The sequence below is a fragment of the Herpailurus yagouaroundi genome, unplaced genomic scaffold (assembly GCF_014898765.1).
Source record: "Herpailurus yagouaroundi ecotype Mexico unplaced genomic scaffold, PumYag 142, whole genome shotgun sequence".
Classification (NCBI taxonomy): Eukaryota; Metazoa; Chordata; class Mammalia; order Carnivora; family Felidae; genus Herpailurus; species Herpailurus yagouaroundi.
This window is the reverse complement of record NW_024412397.1, coordinates 14,434,783-14,448,075: the sequence shown is the minus strand read 5'-3', so window position 1 is coordinate 14,448,075 and position 13,293 is coordinate 14,434,783. Positions and strand designations below refer to the sequence as shown.

The 13,293-nt window shown below is 45.4% G+C and overlaps 1 long non-coding RNA gene across 2 annotated transcripts; it reads right to left on the bottom strand.

Moving 5' to 3' along the window:
• Window positions 1–412: 412 nt before the first annotated feature.
• Window positions 413–11,137, bottom strand: LOC121032851 (uncharacterized). 2 transcript variants are annotated; one of them, XR_005791549.1, is made up of 2 exons: window positions 10,118–11,137; window positions 413–2,279 (listed from the first exon to the last, which is right to left on the bottom strand). It is a non-coding gene; the product is annotated as an uncharacterized LOC121032851 (long non-coding RNA). The 2 variants fall into 2 exon arrangements; XR_005791550.1 differs by having other exon boundaries at window positions 413–1,814.
• Window positions 11,138–13,293: the final 2,156 nt, after the last annotated feature.

The window sequence follows — 13,293 nt, the reverse complement described above, 5'->3', positions numbered from 1 at the left end:
GTGGGGGTGTCTCCTGCCTCTTGTCTTCCTCCTGTGGACCACACTGCTTCAAGGAACCTGAAAACCTGCACAGGAATAAACAGATCTCTGCACAACTAACCCCGGGTCATTCTGTCCTGATCCTAAATCATCCTTAACTTGTGACCCATGCAAACATGCATTCACCTCTACCCCAAAGGTTTATCACTAGCCACAGACATTTCTCTCCCCATGCCTCCTAAATAAATCACTTCCCAGCTAGGGCCTGAGAGTTCTGGAAGTCTCAGGAATTGAAATAGTTCACCTTGGAAAATCTTAATTCAGTTGGTTTTTGTCTCACAGCAGATGTTATATAAATAGTTGATTATTGATAACATTCCCACTTCGCATAAATGTTTCTGCCATGTTGAAGGCGATGAGAAGAGAAATGATATAATTATGGCAAACTAATTTTACTAATTACTCAGAGCATGACAGTCAGGGGTTCCAAAAGATGAGTGGAGAGAGGACCTGGGTGCCGAGCTCTGAGGTTCCAGGGTACACGGTGGGCCAAGCACTGGGGTATATGGGGGATGGAGAGCAGCCAGTGTCCTCGGCTGACCAATTCAGCAGCCAAGGGTATGGCTGAGACCTTTCTGGTTCCAGCTCCCAGACCTGTCCCCGCACCTCTTCTTCTGATCCCTTCATTCACGGCTTCCTGCCCCCAGGCCTAGTTGTTGGCATAGTTGCCCCCAGCTGCCAATCTAGGTGGCCAGGCCCACTACCCCTAGAGGATCAGGAGGGGATGGAACTCCTGAGCTAAGTTCAGAGGAGGAGGTTGTCCAGGCCACCATTGTGGCAACTCCCACCCCAGGCCATCTGTACCTGCTGCCACTGTGGGCGTGTGCACGTAGATCCTCTGCAGGGTTTTGCCCGACTATTCCCGAATTGTTATGTTGTTGTTTTACTGCTTCTGAAATACCTAAATCCAAGATCCAGTCACCTGGGAACCCCTGGAAGAATAATCCTTCCAGAATTCTGGCCCCAAGTGGCTAAACCTGGGATGATGTGCCCATGGTAGGTCATGAGAGGTGACGTGATTCGTGGCCTCTAATAAATCTCTCCTCCCTGCATCTAGGACCTGGGTCATCTCCCAGTGGCTCACACTGGCCTATGTGCACCAGCACAGGTGACCCAGGCAGAGGCTTCAGAAGCACAGCTACATGGGCGTCTATCCTTGTCTGCCAGAGACGTCATATGGAAGAGAGCTGAGGCTCCCTGGCTGGAAGCCCCATACATTTGCATGAGGCCTTCTCAGACCCTATAGCTTCATGAGTAACCCCCCAGAGGACTGCCCAGCTGAGCCCAGAATGGTGAGCAGGTAATGGTGGCCATTGGAGCTGCTAAGATTTGATGTTGGTTGTTACCCAGCAATAGGTGATCGCACACTACCCTTGATCTGCAGAACTTTCTTTCATTCACTCAAGTCATACCTTCCGGAGCACTTACTGTGTACCAGACTCATTGACAGGGAGCAGGGAGACAAAGAGGAACACAGAATAGCTTCCAGCAAAGAGCTCAAGGTTCCAGGTTAGAATATATGACATCCTGGTCAGGGCGCCAATAAGAGGTTCATGGCAAAGATGGGATCTCTCCTTCTTTCTCTCTTGAATTAAGTGAATCCTTCATAAGGCACTCCTATCGAGTGCCAGGTTCTGTGCCAGGCACAGCGGTGAACACAAGAAGCAAGACCCATGGAGCCAGTGGCATTTAAGACAGACATTTCTGGTCCCGTGCTTGTCTTTGTCCTGGGAGGAGACACCTGCTCTTCTCGCCCCAGTACGTATGTGGTCTACCTGGGCGGGTAGCAGAAGGAATAACATTATTTCCATAATAAATACTTTTGAGCAAGGCAACCATTTAATATTCTTTGTATCCAAGTGATTTAGGCCAAAAAGTAATTTCAGCGAAGATGTTGTTAATTGAGATGTTGGCAACAATGGCATCTCCAACGCCTTTCTGTGAGACGCGTGGTGGTCGTTCCTGGGCAGTGAGTATCAGGGACTTGATTTCTCCTTCCCTTCTCTCAGCCACCTATTTATGAGTGGCCTGAGAAGGCAGAACGAGGCAGGAGTTAGACGTGGCTTCACATCTCCTAACAATAGCTGGGGACAGCAGGATGGCTCCTTTGAGGGCATCTGTCTAACTCTTCTGGAGAGTGGTGTCATTGGAGGTGTCCCAGGTTGGGTTCTCTGGGAAGCACACTCTGAGATGGAGATCAGCCGCTGAAGTTCGGTAGGGAGTATTCTCAGGATCAGCACCTGGGGAAGAGGAAGGAAGGAAGCAGGACTAGACCAGAGAAGGCGGGCTTCAGCCAACCCCATGGGGAGCTCAGAAGCTGGCCTGGCTTTTCAGATTTGTCTTACACTGAGGGGCCAAGGCCTTTATACTCCTGAGTCAACCACTCATTGGCTTCCCAGGAAGTGGGGTTCTCTGGGGCACAATAACTGTTTTCAGGCAAGGTAATTCCTCAAGGGGGATGACAGCTGAGGGCCACCTGCTGGCAATATTTCCGGCAGCTGACAATCTAGTTCTTTACTTCTAAATGGGATCTGGGTACATTCCAACATCTACCACGGAGGATGAACAGGATCTGTCCTCAAGATAACAGGAACGTTTTGTCGGTGCTGAACTCTGCCTGTCATTCTTTTTGGGCACCTGTTCTTCCTATACAGTAGGTAACTGGCTGTGTCTCCTACAATGTTCTCCCATTTGACCATTTCAGAATAAGCATGATTGTGATGATAATGGAGGTGAGGAGGAGGAGGAGATCTGAGTTAGGAGATAAGCTATTTGTTTAAAGACTTGCACTCTTAAAATACACATAAGCAATGCTCTGTTATATTTGCTGACCAAGAGGGGTGCCTGGGTGGCTCAGTCGGTTAAGCATCCGACTTCGGCTCAGGTCATGATCTCATGGCTTGTGAGTTCTAGCCCCGCGTCAGGCTCTGTGCTGATGGCTCGGAGCCTGGAGCCTGCTTTGGATTCTGTGTCTCCCTCTCTGCCCCTCCCTCTCTCGTGCTCTTGTCTCTCTCTGTCTCTCAAAAATGAATAAACGTAAAAAACAATTTTGCTGACCAAGAGACTGAATAGATGAACACATTTTTTAGTCGGCTCGTCAGTATCCGGCGGGAACCTTTTAACAGACCGGGTTTCAGCCTGAGGATTCCACGCTGGCGTATGGGGCTTGTTGCTGTGTGTGGTCCAGGCCTTTTGGGTTATGCTGTCAATCAGATGAGCTGGGGAGAGGAGCCAGTCTTCCCTTGGCTCACGGAGGGTACTATGGCCTTGATGCTTACAAGGATGTGCGCAGTGGAAGCCAGGAGATAATTTAGTTCAAAAATTTTTTTCTTTCTCAGAGTCACGAAAGGTATTTATCTCTGATCTCCACAAACTGTAAGTACAGAAAAGTGCCATTTTATAGTAGGTAAAATAATGTACTTAGTCCCTTCATCATCTGTCCGAATTCACATACCATATGTGAAAACGACCCTTTTCTCTCATCAATTACAAAACAGATATAGAAAGGTTTTTCAAACTAGTCACTATAAGGAGTCTGTTAAAATAAGCGTCTCTGTAAGACAGAAATTTTCTAACATGCACAGAAGTAAAAAGATTAATATATGAACGCCCCATGTACTCACCACCCAGCTTCAATAGTTATCAATATCTTACAAATCTTACTTCACCTATCCCCTTGATTTTTTTTCTGGAGTGTTTTGAAGTAAATCCCAAACATCATGTGATTTCACCGGTAGGTGAATATTTCAGTGTGCCTCCCTACCTGATAAGGATGTTTTGTTTGGTTTTTTTTTTTAAGATAACCAGCATGGCACTATCCTAAAAATTTTGCCATAATTCCTTGACTTCACATACTCTTCAAACTTCTTTGTCTTAAAAATGTCGTTTCAAGGTTGGTTTATTCGGGTTGAGACCCAAAAAAGATCCATACATTGCATTCGATTTGAATGTTTCTTAACCCCTTTTATTCGATTCTGTTGCACACTTTTTAAAATAATGCCATTGATCTGTTTGAAAATGGGTTATTTGTCCTGTAGAATTTGCACATTTTAGATTTGGCTGGTCGCTGCCTCAGGGTGTCATTTAACCAGTTTCCCCTCCAACTGTTTCTCCTGTAAAATGATATTTACGTCTTGAGTTGTGATTAGATTCAGGTTCAATTATTTTAGGCAAGCATTCTTCCTAGGTGGTGGTGCACCCTACCTATTGTTTCTTGTCACGAGGTGTGTTATTTCTGCCAATCCATGTTTCCCAATGCCTGTCTGTCCTAGGTCAGCCAGCGGGTCAGACTGATCACTCCATTAGGAAGCCTTTCATCTTTAGATGTTCTTTGTCTTGGGGACATGCTATCCTTTCCTGCCCTCAAAGGCTCGCCTGATATTTGGCAGCATTCACCGATGAGTGTAGCCTAGATCCACTATTTCAAAGTGGCAAAATGGTAATTATTAAACTTTCCGAAGTTATTGGCTGGAATTCTTAATATCCTTTCTGAAGTTATTGGCTGGAATTCTTCTGTTGAAACAAATCAGAAACAAAAGACCTTCCCTCATGAATTATCAGGCAAGAGTCCATTTCAATGCCATGGTTAAGTGTGTGATATTGTTTGATTTATGTTGACCAAGGGACTCCTAAAGAAAAGAATGACTTAAACATCCATAGCAGCAGAATTTGGGAGAGAGCCTGGCCGCTGGCCTGTAGGCTCGATGCCACTCTCTTCTTCCGTGGTCTTTCCAGGCCCTCCGTAGGGGCTTTTAGTCCCATTTCAAAGCCACATCAGCTGGGACCTTGCTGTGGCAGTCCTGTTCTTTTACTTTGGTCTTTATACTTTGTCTTGACAGTATCTATGCTCTGCCTGAAATATATACACTAGTTTCCCTTATTTTGGGAAAAAAAAAATCCTTCTCTTATGCTGTAATGCCTAATGTGTGAGTTCCTACAGAGTTTCTACTGAGATGGTGTAGCCATCTTTCAGTTCGGTTTCCATTCATCTCTTATACCTCATGCCTTGACCAAAGCAAATCCTACCATTTCCCAAATATGGGCTGTGCATTCCTTCCGTCACTTCTTTACTCACACTGTTTCTTCTGCTAGAATTTGTCAGAGCTTCCTATCCCCAAAGATTTGGTTCAAGTGCCGTGTCTTCATGAAACCATTTCTAATTATCCTGCCAGAAGAAAGAGATCAAGTTCCCAGTTGCCCAAAGAAATGTGTACCTGTGTGGGATATAATCTATTAAGCTTTTGAAGAGATCTGCTAAATAATGCAGAGAGACAATAACAGACGCACACGAAATTTAGAAATGGAAAATAAAGGAGAATACAAGCGCATTATTCTGGTTAACAGAGCTGCCGTGATTGAGCCATGGATCCAAGCTTCCCAAGAGCTTGAGAAAAGGAGAGAAATGCTTAAGTTATGTGATTTTCAGTACTGGAAGAAATCTTTTCAGTTCCATAGTGGTATAGGAAAATTTTCTATACCTGGGCTCCAATTTCCGAAACAAAGTTTTCAGAGGGGGCTATACGGGTGGTATCGTGAACATCATTTTATAGCAAGAGCAGAAATAAACTTCATGTGGCCATTTCTTTTTTTTTTTTTTTAATTTTTTTTTTCAACGTTTATTTATTTTTGGGACAGAGAGAGACAGAGCATGAACGGGGGAGGGGCAGAGAGAGAGGGAGACACAGAATCGGAAACAGGCTCCAGGCTCTGAGCCACCAGCCCAGAGCCAGACGCGGGGCTCGAACTCACGGACCGCGAGATCGTGACCTGGCTGAAGTCGGACGCTTAACCGACTGCGCCACCCAGGCGCCCCAATGTGGCCATTTCTTATAGCAGCATTAGATAATCTAATGTGGAGCTTATCAGATTTAGTTCAAGTATCAAGGCTTCTGATGTTCTAATCTGATCAAAGGAAATTCAGAATACTTACAGGAATAAATGGAACGCACATGCTACATAGGCAATCATCTGGGTTGACCACCTTTCCCATCCAGCGCGATGAGCTGGGTAAACGATAGTTTAAGTTGAACCTATTGGTGAGAGCATACATCACTTGGTCCTATATTTTGCTGCACAAGGGTTGGTGCATATAATTTGGAAACCAAGTAAGCAGATGGTAGGGTCAATAACCTTCTGTGGGAATTGAGAAGTTAATCTGTGTTCTCACTCAGATGGAAGGTCATTGTGTCCATAGTTAACTATAGACAAAGCTAGGGGTTCCCTAAAAAGGCTGTCTTTGATGGGCTCCTGAAATTGAACACCAGGATCTCTAGAAAACATTTTAGGGCCTAGACATTTTTCAAAATAGCTTTTAAAAATTGTCCTACAATCGTACTATGACCTCAGTAGCTTTCTTCTAGAATAACTGGTTCTCTACGATATGGCTCCTGTCTGCCTCCATGGGAATGTCCCTATGTGGCTTGACAAGGAAGCTTTCTTCAAGGCATTATTCCACGCCATCCAAATATTCAACACTGGATTTTGCAGAATGTCTGATGAAGATACTTGTTGTTTTAATTTATTTAAGAAGTTTTTTACTCTGGAAAATTTCAAACATACATAAAAGTAGAAATACTGTAACTAACCTCCAGCTAAAACAATTATCTACATTTTAATCTGCTTGTTTTTAATTACAACAGTAAAACACATGACAAAAGAAAAAAAAATCAAAGAGTACCAAAAGACATTAAATAAAGTCCCTTTTGCCTTCTACTCCAAGAAAACCTCTCTTAACAGTTCTACAGTATCCTTTCAGAAATGTTCAGCACATATATGTATGCACATTAGTTCTTTTTAAAAAATGATCACACATTGGGGCGCCTGGGTGGCGCAGTCGGTTAAGCGTCCGACTTCAGCCAGGTCACGATCTCGCGGTCCGTGAGTTCGAGCCCCGCGTCAGGCTCTGGGCTGATGGCTCAGAGCCTGGAGCCTGTTTCCGATTCTGTGTCTCCCTCTCTCTCTGCCCCTCCCCCGTTCATGCTCTGTCTCTCTCTGTCCCAAAAATAAATAAACGTTGAAAAAAAAAATTAAAAAAAAAAATGATCACACTGTTTTTCTTACAGGTATTTTATTTTTCTCTTATACATACTGGTTTTCACCTTGCTGCTTTTTTAAACTTAATAAAATACCTTGGAGAGATTGCCATTCTTCTGGGTATAAATCCACTTCATTCTTTTATTAGTAACAAAAAATCTCTCTCCTTTTTTTTTTTTTAACAATAATCACCTTCATGTACTTCTGACTATATACCTACAGTTGTTCATCTTTCTTTACATATATTAACTCTTAATCCTCACAACATCTCTACATACAATTATCCCATTTTACAGATGGGAAAACTGAGGGATGGAGAGGTACACAGCTGGTGAGTGTCAGAGTCTTATGCCCTTAACTACCTCACTGGCCTGCTTCTATGTAACACAATGTTGTCCATGGTACATGCTATTCCATTGCATGGACCTACCATACTTTATTTCTGTGGGTGGATGTTTAGATTGTTTCCAATTTTGCCTGCTTTATTAGCAATGCTGCTGTGACTTCTGATTAAGCCTGGAAATTTGAACACTAGCATTTATTGCCTATCTCTCCTGAGACCCCACTAATGTGACAGGAAAATTGTATGCATGCACAAACACCCAGAAAAAAAACCATAGGGACGAAGATAACAGGGAAAGAAGGTGAAAGTACCAACATTTTGGAAGCTGACAAGTAGATAGATGACCAGTAACTAAGAACAGATCAGAGAAAGTTGAAACCTTCATGGTATTGGGCGAAACCAAGAAGCAGATCTGTTGGTGTTTCAGAATCTCAGAAAGGTCAGGCACCTGGAGCTTCTGAAAGAAGGAAGGTGTGGCTGAAAACAAGGTAACTGGTTAAAAATGTTTGAGATGATAACGCTTTTAAACAATAATAAAGCAGAATATTCTCATGACCTTGGAATCGGGAAGGATTTCATACAGAAGAAACAACAGGCACTAACCATAAGGAAAAGACTGGTAGATTCAATGACTTCTCTTCATCCAAAGACACCATAAAGAGAGGACAAAAGAAAACCACAGAGTGGGAGACAATGTTTGAAATACATGTAAATACAACATAGTATTCAAAATACATGAAGGACTTTTGGCAGTAAGAAAATAAGAAAAAGAGCAAATTTTAAAAATAAGCAAGACACTCCAACAAGCTCTTCACAAAAGAGAAAATCCAAATAGTTGATAAACAGGGGGAAAGCTACCCAATGTCATTTTCATCAAGAATCTGCAAAGGAAAGCCATAATGATGTATGCTTAAGTACCCGGCATATTGGTAAAATTTGAGCAGTTCTAATAATATCAATTGTCGACAAAGAAACAAAGGCACAGACACTGCTGGTGGGAATGAACCAGAGATAGGGACCTTGGAGAACAGTTTGGCATTCTATGACCAAGTGTGAGGTATGCATCCCCTATGACCTAGATATCTTACTACCAGGCCTACAACTGTGATTCTGACACCAGTTCTGATGTGGGTTTTTTTTTACCCCCACACCAAGCAAATCTCCCACACCAGATCCCACCGGCTAAAGGCTCAGTCCCACAAGACTGCCCCCCTCCCTTCCAACACCAACCACAAGTCCAAGATGTTGCCTGGTTCTTCTGACCAATGGGCTGTAAATCAGTGATTTCCATGACCCCCTCCTTGGAGTCATTAATTTGCTACAACAGCCCACAGAACACAGGGAAACATTTTACTCATAGATTGCCAGTTTATTATAAAAGGATATCACTCAGGAACAGCCAGATGGAAGGAAGAAATTCATAGGGCAAGGTATGGAGAAGAGGTGTGGAACTTCCATGCCCTCTCCAGGAGCACCTTCACGTGTTCACCAACCCAGAAGCTCTCAGAACCCTCTCCTTTGGGGTTTTTATGGAGGCCTCATTACAAAGGCATGATTGATGAAATCATTGGTCATTGGTGATTGAATCAACTTCCACCCCCTCCCCCTCCCCAGAGGGGAGAAGATGGTGAGGGTGGGACTGAAAGTGTCAACCCTCTTAGCATTTGGTTGGTTCCCTTGGGAACCAGCCCCCCACCCCCATCCTTAGGTGACCTAGGGACTTCTCAAGTCGCCTCATTAACATACCAAAAGACACCTTTATTACTCTTACCACTTGGGAAATCCCAAGGGTTTCCTGAGCTCTGTGCTGGTCACAGGATAAAGACTAAACATATATTTCTTATTATAAATCACAATATCCCAACACCCTACAGAGATCTGTGCAGACAGGCACCAGGACGTATGACCGAACAGGCTCAGTCGTCGCTTCACAAAATAGCCTCAAAGTAGAAACGACCCAAGTGTCCATTAACAATAGAATAGATAAGTAACTTCTGGCATAGGCATTGGTTCTGTGGGATCCCGTAAACAGTGAAAACAAATATAGACTTCATGCAATAATACAGATGAATCGCAAAAAAAGGTTGAAAAGCAAGCCGCAAAAAATGCAACATGTCATTTGCAGAATCTTTAAAAACATCTAAGAGCTGGAAAATGTTAATTCTAATAATGTTATTTGTCTAGTCAGGCACGACACAAAATCCCAAAGTCCATCGAGGAAACTCACGTGGCCCAAGCTGCCTCCTGGGGACCTTTCCAGGGTCTCTGTGCATCCCAGCCTCAGGAGATCTGGCCCTGCTTCAAGGCCAACTCCTGCTTACCTGGCTTGCCTACTCCCTAGGCCTGCCCCTCAGAGCCCTTCTTATCTCTCTGCTGAGCTACCCCAGCCAGGCGCCCAGTCAGCCTCCCTTGCCCAAACCCCCTGCCCCCCAAAGCGTGTGTACACAGTAGCCTAACTGCAGGCCTGGGCAATGAATGCGGCTCTGTGGTCAAGACGGTGGGCCCCTGGGCTCAGACTTGGGGTTCACATCACTTAAAGGCTTTGTGATCTTGAGCAAGTTACTTAACCCCTTTGTGCTTCCCTCTCTCACCCCCAAAACGAGCATATTAATAGAACCCACTTCATAATGGTCATTCTGAGAAATAAACCAATTAGTGTACCGGGCCTGGCCTAAGTACCTCAGAAATATTCATTATCATTACCTGGAGAAGGTACAAATGACATCAGTGATGTGAATCCCCCATGTTGGAAACTTCTCACCGGGCAGTTTTCTCCACGGCATCTGCATCTTGTCCATCATGGCCACCCCCACCCCCCGCCAGTTCTTTCCCAAGGCCGTACTTCTCCATTTCTGAACTTCCTTTGCCCCTACCCTTTGACTCCGTTCTGTAATTTCTCAGACAATGTAGCTGCCCCCTGGGCCCCTACTCAGTTCCAGGCCTGCTCCTGCCTCTGCTCAGCCAGAAGCTCCCACACACCCCCTAAGCACAAGGCCACCCACCTCAGGTGACGACAAATGCCAGGGACAGCAAATCTTCGGTCCCCCCAGCTCCACTGAGCAGGAGGGAATTCGTTTTCCCGTGGAAATGAGTGATGCCAGTGCCCTTCAAATGGAGAAGCCACTACAGTCACCTCCGGTCTTCAATAGCAAAATGTTCCTTGTTCCTTATGAGCAAATGCAGCCGTTTTTCCTGTTTGATTTGCCTCAGCCGTCTTCCCAGCGGAACGGAGGGTGGGGACACCGTGTTCCCCGCTGGTTCTGCATCTGGGCTGTCATCCTGACCAGCCGCTGGATGGACACCGTCTATGGAGTCCAAGGTTGATCAGGTTGGAGAACCAACTATCCGCGTAATCCTCATACCTGACCCCGAAGGCACACTGTGATCTTTTCTCCGAAGGGACATTCAAGTTGGGGGGAAGGGCAAAGAGTTCTTATTACAGGTGCCTGGGAGCCCTGATCTGGCCCTCTTGAGAGCCACTGGAGGCTTGGCTGCATGTTGTTTTGGGGGGCTCCCCCCCTCCAGTAAAGTAGAAGAGAAAGACACCTAAAGCCTTGGAGATAAGAAAATTCACTTTGTAAAAAGCAGGACTCTTGGAGCAGATAGTCACAACGTGATGGGAAAGCGTATTTACTTTAGAAGCCAATTAAGCCAGGCGCCTGGGTGGCTCAGTCGGTGAAGCTTCCGACTTCAGCTCAGGTCGTGATCTCGCAGTTTGTGGGTTCGAGCCCCACGTTGGGCTCTGTGCTGACAGCTCAGAGCCTGGAGCCTGCTTTGGATTCTGTGTCTCCCTCTCGCTCTCTGCTCCCTCTGTCTCCCTCCCCCATGTGCTCTGTCTCTCTCTCTGTCTCTCAAGAATAATTTTTTTTTAATTAAAAAAACATAAGCCAATTATGCCTCATCTCCAAACAGGTGTGCTGTGGGATCCACAACATTCAGAAGCAAAATATGTCCCTTTACCATATTTTTTATCCAAATCCAACTAAACATAGTCTGTGCCTCCACTTGACAAGAATACCAAGAAATGCACTATCAGTCAGGTTGTGGGGTGCCCCCTGCTTGCCTAGGATGCTATGAGTCTGTCCAGAAAATGTGGGGAAAGGCCTTTGGTTTTTAGGCCATCCTGAATGATCCAGTGGTCCGGCCCCAGCTAACTGTGCCAGCTGCTGGGGCCTGTCGGAAGGTGGACGGCCATGTTCTTCCTGAGCAAAACTTGGACACAGAGATCTTTAGCCTCACAGCTTTGGGTTTGGTTGTCTGGTCACCCTATCAGAAGTCCTGCCACCAGCGGGGTGCTGCAAAGGAAGTCGGGGGCAGAGAAACCCACCCAGTCAGGCCTGCAAGATCTAACCCTTGTCTCAGGGACCAGACCACTCCTCACTTTCTCAGCCCCCTTGGACTCTTGGTAGGCTGGGCAAATGGAGATTGGACTACAGAAGAGAAGGCGATTGATGGAAACAGATTCAGGAGTGGTATGAACAAGGGCACTCGGGCAGCCTCCGGACAGGGAAAAGGGGAGGAAACATTCTCCTGGGGGCTGCAAAAGAAACACTGCCGGGTCCACACCTTGGTTTTAGCCCAGTGAGACCCATTTCAGATTTCTGACCCCCAGAACTGCGAAATCAGTTTGTGTCCTTTTCTTTTCTTTTCTTTTCTTTTCTTTTCTTTTCTTTTCTTTTCTTTTGCCTATAGCTGGCATACAATGTTACATTAGTTCCGGGTATACAACATAGTGACTTCTCTGGTCACCGGCCCACTTGTCATTGTCCAACACTACCTCAATACCATTGACTAGATTCCTTTTTTTTTTAATGTTTATTTATTTTTGGGAGAGAGAGGCAGAGCGTGAGTGGGGGAGGGGCCGAGAGAGAGGGAGACACAGGAATTGACAAGGAATTGACTATATTCCTTATTGCTGTGCCTTTCATTCCCATGACTTATTCATTCCATAACTGGAAGGAAGCCTGTAACTTTCCCCTCCACTCGTGCCCCCCTCTCCTTTTCTCTGGTAATCATCAGCTTGTTCCCTGTATTTATAAGTATCATTCTGCTTTTTGTTTGTTTATTCATTGGGGTTTTTTCTGTTTTGGGGTTCCACATATAATGAGATCATATGGTATTTGTCTTTCTCAGTCTGACTTATCTCACTTACCATAAAATCTTCCAGGTCCATCCATGTGGTCACAAATGGCAAGATCTCATTTTTTTTGATGGCTGAGTAAGATTCCATTGTGTGTGAGGGTGTGTGTGTGTGTGTGTGTGTGTGTGTGTGTGTGTGTATACACACACATCTTCCTTATCTATCTGTCTGTTGGGAAACACTGGGCTGCTTCCATATCTTGGCTGTTGTAAATACTGCTGCACTAAACATGGGGGTGCAGGTATCTCTTCAAATTAGTGTTTTGTTTTCTTTGGGGAAATGTGTGTCATTTGAAGCCTCAAGTGCGTGGTCATTTGTGACAAATGCAGACCCTTTCGTCAGGGGACAATTGAGCTCTGTGGCCCAGACTTTTGAAAATTAAAGTTTCAGCAAGGTTAGAGAAACCCAGCCCCCCCAGGACCCTGAGGCGAGGCTGCGGGCCTGCCTTGGAGGGGGATGGGAAAGTATCTTCATCTCCTTCACACGAGCTCGCAGCGGGATGGAAGACACAGCTGATTTCTCAATCACATGCTCCTGTCACTCGGGAACATTTGAACCCCTAGTCATGGAGCTCTCCTCCAGGACCCCTGGAACTGGCGGGTTTCTGCAGTGCCTCCATAAAGCTTGGGGCCTCGCAGGTCCAAAACCAATGCTTAGGGGCGCCTGGGTGACTCAGTCGGTTAAGCGTCTGACTCTTGATCTCAGCTCAGGTCATGATCTCCTGGTTCGTGGGATGGAG